Source organism: Crocuta crocuta, unplaced genomic scaffold (genome assembly GCF_008692635.1).
Source record: "Crocuta crocuta isolate KB4526 unplaced genomic scaffold, BGI_CrCroc_1.0 scaffold270, whole genome shotgun sequence".
In the NCBI taxonomy this organism is placed as follows: Eukaryota; Metazoa; Chordata; class Mammalia; order Carnivora; family Hyaenidae; genus Crocuta; species Crocuta crocuta.
The window spans coordinates 4,371,672-4,381,870 of NW_027527569.1; the positions used below are offsets into that span (position 1 = coordinate 4,371,672).

At 38.2% G+C, this 10,199-nt stretch overlaps 1 protein-coding gene across 1 annotated transcript in view; it reads right to left on the minus strand.

Annotated features, from left to right (window-relative positions):
* The window catches only part of KCNQ5 (potassium voltage-gated channel subfamily Q member 5), a 180,462-nt gene extending 170,679 nt beyond the window's left edge, over window positions 1-9,783 (minus strand). Inside the window, exon 1 of the mRNA XM_077770354.1 lies at window positions 9,708-9,783. The gene's annotated coding sequence lies outside the window, so the exon portion shown is untranslated. The remainder of the gene's footprint in view (window positions 1-9,707) is intronic.
* Between the last annotated feature and the right edge of the window lie 416 nt (window positions 9,784-10,199).

A 10,199-nucleotide genomic window follows, 5' to 3' on the forward strand; every position in this document is an offset into this window, starting at 1 on the left:
CCTGGGATCATGACCTGAGCTGAAATCAAGAGTTGCATGCTTTACTGACTGAGCTACCCAAGCGTCCCTCTTTCTTTTAAGATTGCATTTGATGTTGAGTCGTCCTTGATTTCACCCGATTTAAAAAATAACGTTCAGGGGGTGCCTGGGGAACTCAGTTGGTTGAGCTACTGACTTTGGCTCAGGTCATGATCTCGAAGCTCATGAGTTTGAGCCCTGCGTTGGGCTCTGTGCTGACAGCTCAGAGTCTGGAGCCTGCTTTGGATTCTGTGTGTCTCTCCCTCTCTGCCCCTCCCCTGCTTGTGCTCTGTTTCTCAAAAACAAATAAACATTAAAAAATAAAAAAACAGGGGCGCCTGGGTGGCTTAGTCGGTTAAGCGTCCGACTTTCGCTTAGGTCATGATCTCACGGTTGGTGGGTTCGAGCCCCGCGTCGGGCTCTGTGCTGACTGCCAGCTCAGAGTCTGGAGCCTATTTCAGAGTCTGTGTCTCCCTCTCTCTCTGGCCCTCCCCTGCTCATGCTGTCTCTCTCTCTCTCCTAGAAATAAATAAAAATATTAAAAATAAATAAATAAAAAAACATTCAGGAGAGTGAGTTGGTGGGGAGTGAGAGAGAGACTGAGTCCTCTCTGGTGCCTGCACTCCCTGGAAGAGGAGGGGGTGTTTCCTCACTTCTCCACTCCTGGCCTCACCCAAAAGTGGTCTGGGTCTGGGGGTTGCATTTCTTTGTAAAGACTATTCTGCTGTGTTCTTCGGGGAGGAGGGCTTTCCAGGTTTTCCCATCGTGCTGTGATCTTGCAGCACTGAATCTCCCTCAATTAGTCTGCGGGCAAGCCAAGGCTGGAGGGCTTCTCACCCTCTCAGTCTCTTCCCTGTTCTCCATTTTTCAGTAATGTTCTGTGGATTCATTGTGATTTACAGCCCTGGAGAAAGCCGGGTCTGCAGCATTTTCATTGAATCCAGCCTGTAATGGTGTTTGTCAAGCTGCCATTTACAGCTTGGAAAATTTTTCTCTAATCTACTTTGCAGAAGCGTGATGTGTCTTCTCACCTTAACTGTGACCCCCTGATGTTTGCCTGTGTGGGAAAGGGGACCCACCTCATTGCTTTCAGCTTTTGGCTTTGTATGGCACCAACCCAATGCTCAATACAGGAGTGTGATTCGTAGTAACCTATATTGAAAATAGTTTTTGATAATCTTATTTGTGACTTTTATGAGAAACAGATGAGAGAAGTCTATTCTCTCATGTGCATATGTCTCAAAGTGGGAATTAAAATATGACAAATTAACTCATTTTAATTTCATCTCCTAATTTTGCATTTATTCTTTGTAAGCCCATGATTTCCAGGCTTTTAATTTGCTTTAGACTCAGTCAGAGTTTGTAAATGAGAATATACATTAGGATATGTTTCCAGGGCAGGATAATGTCTTTTTCATATTTGAGACTCCAGTCCCTGGCACAGAGACTGGAGTGTAGGAAACATTTGATATATATTTGAGTAAAAACTGCAGTGAATCAATTAGTCAGGATCCAGGGAAATATCTGGAAATCTAAGAGAGCAGACAGCATCCAAAATGAGTCAGGAGACAAACAATTTGGAGCTATGTGGATTGCGAGGGCCAGATCTTTTACTTCTGAGAAGAGCCCTCCCCAGACTTTCTGTGAGGCACTGACCTTTATTTGGGATTATTAAATTATTATTTGGGATTATTAAATTTTTATTAAATTATTCGGGATTTACAGTTTTGATTTAACCTCTAAACCATCTACATTGCTCTAGTTCATCTCCTCTTCCTTGGTTCATACTGCCTCTGTTTTGTTTAGGGCTTCATCATGTTTCATATGAATGACTTCAGTTGCTTCCTAAATGGCTTCAAACCTATGACTCCGCTACTCCCGTGCTTTCTAAGGTCAGGTATTGCATCTTGTTTTAATTTTGGTGCTATATCCATGACACTGTGAAACTTCAATATTGATGTTGTGCAGGTAAACAAATGGCCCTCTTCTTTCATAGAATATTTATTGATAATTTGTACCAGATACTACCATCTTAAGTGCTGTTGCTAAATTGGCTTTGGAGCCTCTTTTCAAGAAATTTATAGTCTGACAGGTGCTTCATTTTTCCTTACTCACCCCCAGCTCAGTCTCCTTCAGCTGTTGCTGGGCTTCTTGCCCTTCCTTGGTTCAGTAGGTATGCTCCTTCCTAAGGCTCTTAGCCTTGAAGTTCCATCTGCCTGGAATGTTCTTTTCTCTAATCTCTGCATGGCTTTTTGCTTCACCTTCGTTAAGTCTCTGCTATAATGTGACCCTTTCCAGTGGATATTATGTTCTCTAAACATAAAATCTATTCCTCTTTCCTGCTTTACTTTTATAATAACACTGAATATATTGATTTGCCAATTTGTTTACTGTAGATCTTCCCCGTAAAAATGTGCATTCCATGAGGACAGAGACTTTGCCTGTTTTATTCGTGGCCATGTCCTTAGCACCCAACAGAATGCCTCACTTGAATGGGTGCTGCATAATTATTGTTGAATAAATGAATAAGGAAGGAGATACAATGTCAAGTAGCCCATGCCAAAGGAAATTAGAGGGAAGAAATAGTTTACTCCAGGAAGAGAAAATAAATAAATTTGACCCAGGTTTCAAATGGTGGATATAACTTAAATCTGGAGGGTAGTAAGGGAAGAGTGTTCTTCTTTCTATTGTCAACCATCTTGGACTCTGTTATTTTCTAGGAGCCCTCTGGTGCTCATCATATCACCTTGTTCCTCTTTTTCTCTCTCAGTGGATCATACTTTTGTGGAGCTCAGAAGGACACAGGAGATCAGCATCGCGTGAACCTAATGGAGTGTGGTTCATTCACAGCTCTAAGGATGTCTGCTGCACTGCTCCTCAAGTCTGGAAACAGAGTTTGGCAGAGTGGCTCTGTGATAGACTGGCCACTTGGTCAGGAACCGATACTCACATCAGAAACATGTAAAGTTCTTGCCTTCCTGACTACAGATAGAGACATGGTCTTTTTCAGGCACAATTTCATTATCTTTAACTCGAACAAGCCTTTCCTCTGGTATCTGAAATACTTTTCACAGGATAACTTACTATATTATTATCCCTCAGTTAAGATTCAGCGTAGGTGTTAAACTACTCCTGCTCTTTCTTTTCAGTCATCAGCAGATTGATGAGGATTGTTAGTCTCCATGAATCATTTGAAAGTTTATTTGCATTCTCCTTGATGAAAGACAAGCAAAGGAAAATAATTGCAGTTTTCAATGTTCATTGGGGTATTCTGAGAGCTTTCTGCAGTAAATTACAGGGATGTGATAAACATAAAGAAAGATCGCTCATTCCTCATATCTGACTGCTTAATATCTCATACTCTGTCACTTCCATTACAAACATACGATTTAATATCCTCAAATAGATTCTTATCCTTATCCTCTGTTATCTTCTCTTACAATGTTTAATGCCAGAACTTGAAATGTAAAGACTTAATGTAATCTTCTACATCAAACCCACATAATTTTATGCACAAACGTTTCTACTTTGCAAGGACTGGCAGATGTGTTTGTGGCTGATTTTTCCCATGCTCCTAATACTGATAGAAGGGAAGTGGCCACACCTCTAATTCTTCAATACCATGTTAGATAATGGATACTCATATAGCAATTAAAAAAACCCCACGTGCACCCATATTAGAAAAAGAAAACAAACATGCAATAGAGATTAATTATGTAGTTATTAGCTTTTCAAGGGGGAATGTTCACATTACAAAAGGATTCACTACAGATTTTCTTTAAATAGTAAGCTCCACTAGTGCATTTAGGATATAATTAGATCTGTCGAAATTGGATTCGTACACATTTCAGGAACTGATTCATTGTGCAAAGAAACAGCAAACCCATGTTTGCTTCGCTACATGAAGCAAAACCAGCAAAACTAGCAAATCTGCATATGCTCTGTTTAGAAGGTGCCAAACACCCAGATGTTTGGGAAAACCTGAATATTTGACCATGTGTTTGAGTACTCGACCAGATGCTTAGCACAATCCATTTGTGGTTTGGAGTCTTTCTGACACAGCAGGAGGGTAGAGAAGCAAATACATAAGACATTTGCTAGCTTGCTTAAAATGATAATGGTATTCTTTTGATTGCTTGTGGGTGGGCAATTTTAGAAATGACCACCTTCAGAGAAAATTCTGTGTATAATGTACATCACTTTTATTAAGTGGAGAGATCATTTATTTTCAATGGGTTCAACAATCTACATTTAAAGCCCTAAAATGATTACTTTAAAACTAATCTGGAAGGCCAGAAGTTATCCAATGGGGAGGAACTGCACTCTAAACAGCATTGTTCTTAAGAAAATGGGATATGAAATGCTAAAGCATATGACCTCAGGCTAAGAAAATCAAAACAAAACTTCCCACAGTAGTTTGACCTGGAAATAGGAGAGCTTCCTTTAACAGCACCAACACGTACCTGAGCAATGCAAGCAGGGACTAGAAAACACAACTTTATGCTTGACTATTTACCCCACAGATCAAGCTTTTGCTTGCTTACAAAATAGTATTTAGAATTCTTGATACAAAGAACTTATAGTGGTCCAAACTGATATACCCATTTATGATATTTTAGTAAGTACATTTTCTATGAAAAAAAACCCTAACATATTCTAAGTAAAAGGATTGTAGGCATCACTTGGCATACATATATAAGCCCAAAAGAAGCCTTAGACCGTTGTGATTGCTTCACTGAGCATCAGCAAATGCACTTTGGTAGTACCTGTCAGTCTTGACTAAGAGGCAGGAGAATATGAGGTTGCCAGATGCCATGAAGACAACCCAGGCTTTTCGTCAGCCAGGCCTAGGATGGAATCTTGGCTCTGATTTAGACCCAGTGCATGATCTTGCACAACTTAATTAGCCATTTGGTAAATGAGAGGCCTACTATTTAAATTGGACATTTTTATGGTTTGTTTTTGTTTTAATAAGAAATCAATGAGTTGGATAAATGAAAAGTACTTAAAAAATGTTAGCTCCCCTTCAGTTTTGAAGATTTTAAAAAACAAAGCAAATTAACACCAGTTTTGAATTGCCTTCGGAATGTGGGTACACAGCTTGGTAGTATAGTCTTGGAGTCATCCATGTTATCCCCAGAGTGAAGGCAGAGCAAGGCATTCTGGCAGATCTAGTTATCCTTGCCTAATGTTGCACCCAGCAGATGCAGACACTGAGGGAAGAACTTATGAAGCCATGCACATTTTCATCAGATGCATTCACCAAAGAACTACAACAATAAAAACCTGTTTCATTAGTCACCAAAAGTAAGTGGTTATTATGAACACGTGTCTCATGGTGAATGTATGCCATTGAGTCACTTTTAGAGAGGAACACGTTTGCATGGAAAGTTGCCATAAAAAAAAAGAAAGCTGCCATAATTAGCAGTGTTTGTGGTGAGAAAATTCTAGCAAAGATACTTGTTTTCTATCAGAAACGTGTGATATATTCTCAAATGTAGCAATTTTCAAATATTCCACTGTTCACTGTCCTTATTAGGCTTCATTATATATGGAAGAACCAGTGATTACAATATTTGCCAACTTTCTCTGTGCTGAGGCCTGTTCTCAGCACTTGAATTTAAATCAACCTCACAACAACTTTATGAAGGAAGGTGTATTATTATCCACTTTTAACAGATGAGAAAACTAAGACACAGAGAAATGGTTTCCCAAAGGCACACATATACAAAGGGGCAGGCGTGGGTTGGAACTCATTGTACCCAGCTCCAGAGTCTACACCACACTGTTAGGATGGTGCACCATGTTTCTGTGGAGAGCAATTAGGGAGCCTGTTGCATAGTGTGAAACCTCAGTTCACACAACTGGGAAGACTAAAAGAGCAAATTCACATAGAATTTGTATGTATTTGGCTGGTGACCAAGGCCAGTAAGTTACAAGTTTATAAGTAGCATTGGGAGTGCAATTCTAGATGAGAATGATGAGGCCTCTTCCCTTGGGATGGGGGATGGACAGCTAAAGACTCTGGGTCTTTGGGTGGTGAGCAAGACTAAGTCCAAAGTCCTGATACACTGGTCCCCTCAAACACAGGTGGAAAGCAGGAATGTCACAGAGGGGCTTGGCAAGTTTGTCCAGGAGCCAGTTGGCCTGTCGTGCACTCCCTGTCAGAAGAGTGGGTGCTTGTTACTTGCACAGAAATGGAATTACAGTTAGAATATAGGAACATCTTTTAGAGTGTTAAAAAAAAAAAGAACCCCACATGGGATAGAACTATGAAAAAAATATACAATCGTGATATATGATTTATATAGAGTTCTAAACTTATTTCTCTGGTGTTTTGTTTGTGGCCAAAAGTCAAAGGTGGCTTTATTATAATATTTTGCAAACATTTTGAAAGCCATTCATATGACTATTTGGATGGCAATTCTTTAGATATCTTTTATCTTTGGAATTTAAAAACATTGCTAGTCAGAGTTGTGTTCTATGAATTCCGTTTGATTAAATGTTGAGAGGATAGACAGACTTTGAAATCAGATTAACTGTCTCAAACATACATATTAAAAGGATAAATAAGATTCCCTAAACCATTAAGAAGGTATCTCTTGGCTTTTTCCGATATTCTACCACCAAGTGAACTTTTATGATATACTAGATAAACTAATTGTGAAAAAGAATTAAAATGAATTTTTAATTTTATTAATTACTAAATAACAAAATAAAAACAAAGCTTATACTTGAATTTGTTTTTATCTACATGAAGTATAATTTTTTTTTTTTAGCATTTGTCTAGCTAACTCATTCAGGAGAGCATGAGACTTTTAAATAAAACATATATTTTGGAGAAATGTGGATGTTGAGGAAAGACATCAGGGAAGCCTTAGGCCTGCAACAGTCTGCATATTTCTAGGTAGATTTGAAGAGTGCACTTTGGTTCAAAATATACACCTTGAGAATTTATCCCTATAGTGCAACAATAGGAGGAAAAGCAAGCACTCTCCCTACGGAGGTATAGCAACCTTTCTGAAGACGTGTATCTGCAGCAATTACTGCATTGCTCAAAACAAAGGCTTTACTTGCATAATGGGACTGGTTTCTGCTTTGCTAAATCCAAAGGCATTCAAGACTGAGGGAGGAAAGAAGACATACAAAGGCCAGCAGGTACATGAAACAGTGCTCAGTATCAATAATCATCAGTGAAATGCAAATCAAAACCACAGTGAGATATCACCTCACACCTGTTGGAATGGCTATTATAAAAAAGACAAGAAATAACAAATGTTGATGAGGATGTGGAGAATAGGGAGGGAACACTTGTACAGTGTTTGTGGGAATGCAAATTGGTGCAGCCACTATGGAACAGTATGGAGGGTCTTCAAAAAATTAAAAATGGACTGCCATATGATCCAACAGTCTCACTTCTGGGTATATATCTGAAGAAAACACACACACACACACACACACACACACACACAGAGGAATAAATTATTCAGCCTTGAAAAGAAGGAAATCTTGCCATTTGTGACAATATGAATGGAACTTGAGGGCCTTGAGCTAAGTGAAATAAGTCAGACAGAGAAATATAAATACTGCATGGTCTCACTTATATGTAAAATCTAAAAAACAAAAAACCTCTGAACTCATAGAAACAGAGTAGACTGGTGATTGAGGCAAGGAAGGTGAAAGTGGCCAAGGACACAGACTTCCAGCTGTAACATAAGTAATTTCTGAGGATCTAATGTACAGCATAGTGACTATAGTTAACAATGTAGTGTACACTTGGAACCTATTGAGAGTAGATCTAGAAGTCCCATCATAGGCACACACAAAATGGTAATGATGTGATTGTGCAGTGCTAACTAACTTTATTGTGGCAATCATTTTGCAATATATATGTGTATAAAATCATCAAGTGGTACATAATGTTATGTGTCAATTATATCTCAATAAAGGTGGCACAAAGAAAACAACTGAGGGATATGTGATAACATCTACATTCTTATCTACTCAAATGAACCCTAGTTAGTAAACTGTAATGAATTATTCACTATGCAGAAAGTTTGAAAAATCAAGGTAAAAATCAGCTTTGGGCTTTTTAGTAATATGTTTCTTTTGGACTATTTAGAAACTCAATGGCTGAATATATATTTTGGAGATTTGAAGAATGTAAACCTAACATTTTTAATCTGTGAGCTGATTATAAAAAATTCCTTTTGATGGGATTCTTAATGTTTGATTCATTCATAATCATTGGTTGTGCAATAGATCTCGTTTTTCATGTTTCTGAGCCTAAAAATCAGAATTACTTTTTCAATCTAAAATTCTTACTCATAACTCTGTATATGAACCTAAAAGCCAGCTGTGCCTTAGACCTCGGGCTCAAATCATTTGTTGTTATCAAAGGGGTGCATGAGGCTAAATGCCCACTTGCGACCCAAGTGGAAATCTTATAAATGAAACAAGTCCCCAGTGTGCTTTTTGGTCTGTTTTCTATGTTGAGTTTCGAAATAGTATCCTTAACATTAACAATATACCACTGAGTACAATTTGTATGGAAACAAATTGGGATAGATTGGTTCCAGGCTTGACAATGATTTCTTCCTGAGGTAGGATGGAGACTTGATGAAGTCTGGGTAACGTTAAGCACAAACTAGCCATCTGAAAGCATAGGTAGGAAGAACAGCTGCCCTCCACTCAGGTTATATGAGTTGAGATCTTTCAGTCTTTACCTTCAAGGTAAGGATAATTTCCTTATGTTGAATGTTTATTGCTGTACATAACCCATATCTGTTTATTAGGGCATATAAGGCAGCTTACTCTGTACCCTCTTTTTACTTTCCTCCTGTGTAGTCTGCAAGGTTTTATAAAAGTGAGTTGTTCCAATTTATAGTTCATTCAGACAGTTCTGAGACCGTCAAGTCTGATATTTTTGGACTAAGTGAGTGGATCAAAATGGATGTAAATGAACCAAACTTTCAATCAGATGCGATTTGAGTATACAGTGATATAGTTTAGTTGTAATAGAAAGTAAAAGAGCTTAAAAGGCCCAGAATAATTCAGACTAAAATATCGTGGGGTCTTTTTCCATTTTAAAATGAATTGAGCAATTCTGTGTGGTTGAGGATTGACAGCATAATGGAAACAGAGCTAACTGCAGAATTTCTTACCAGGTGACTGCATGAGCAGCAAAACTCAGAAAATGTAGTCTGTTGGTTGAAAAGAGCATGAAGGAGCCTTCTGTTTTATTATGAGGTGCTATATTCTCATAGTTCTTGGCTAATTACACTTACCTACTGCCACATTGCAGTTACTAGAAATGTTCTCTATCTTGTAATCTTTAGCAATATAATGAGAGACCTCACGGATAGTGATTCTTCTTATAATTTGTTTACTGTAATAAATAAACATAAGTAAAGCTTGCTTCCAAGTCCTGCCTTCTGGCTTTGATGTAACTATAACATAAGACATTGTTATGTAATAGTAATGCTGAATATCGGTGTATATTCCTGAGGACTGCTAAAAGTTATGACAGTGGGCCAATATTTTGGTGATCTTTGAAAGTTTTATACTTCACAGTAACTCTCTTTTTTTTTCTAGATGGAACTTTTTGTGGGATAAAATGCATAGCATAAATATTATAGACAGTTCTTATATAAACTTTATGTACATTTTTGCTCATATGTATCACTTACCAGAATCAGGAGGCAACTTGAGGCCAATTTTGTGTGCTCAGGGATGGTGGAAAACACTGACAAAATCAAGCAACCAAAGACAAGGAGAAAACTGTAAAACAACAAAAAAGAGAGAAATCTGATAAGAAATTTGCCTTACCATGACAAACTTCATTTCTTGTTTCCATAGTTTAAAGCACTAGACCCATTTGAACTGGCACTAACGCAATCATAAAAGCCTTGGAAGGGACTAGCCATTTTGAATATCAAAATGCAATATGATGCATGGTGTACATAGAGCTCCTTCACAACTTTGTTGATGAAGAGAATTTTGCGTGTGTGTGTTTGTGTGTGTGTGTGTGTGTGTGTGTGTGTTGCATGCTATATTTAAATGTCCACATCTAAGAATGTGTGAATTTCGGGGCGCCTGGGTGGCTTAGTCNAAAAAGAATGTGTGAATTTCCCATAAATCCTTTCCCAAGTGGGGATCCTAAGAAAGTCCCTCCATGTGTT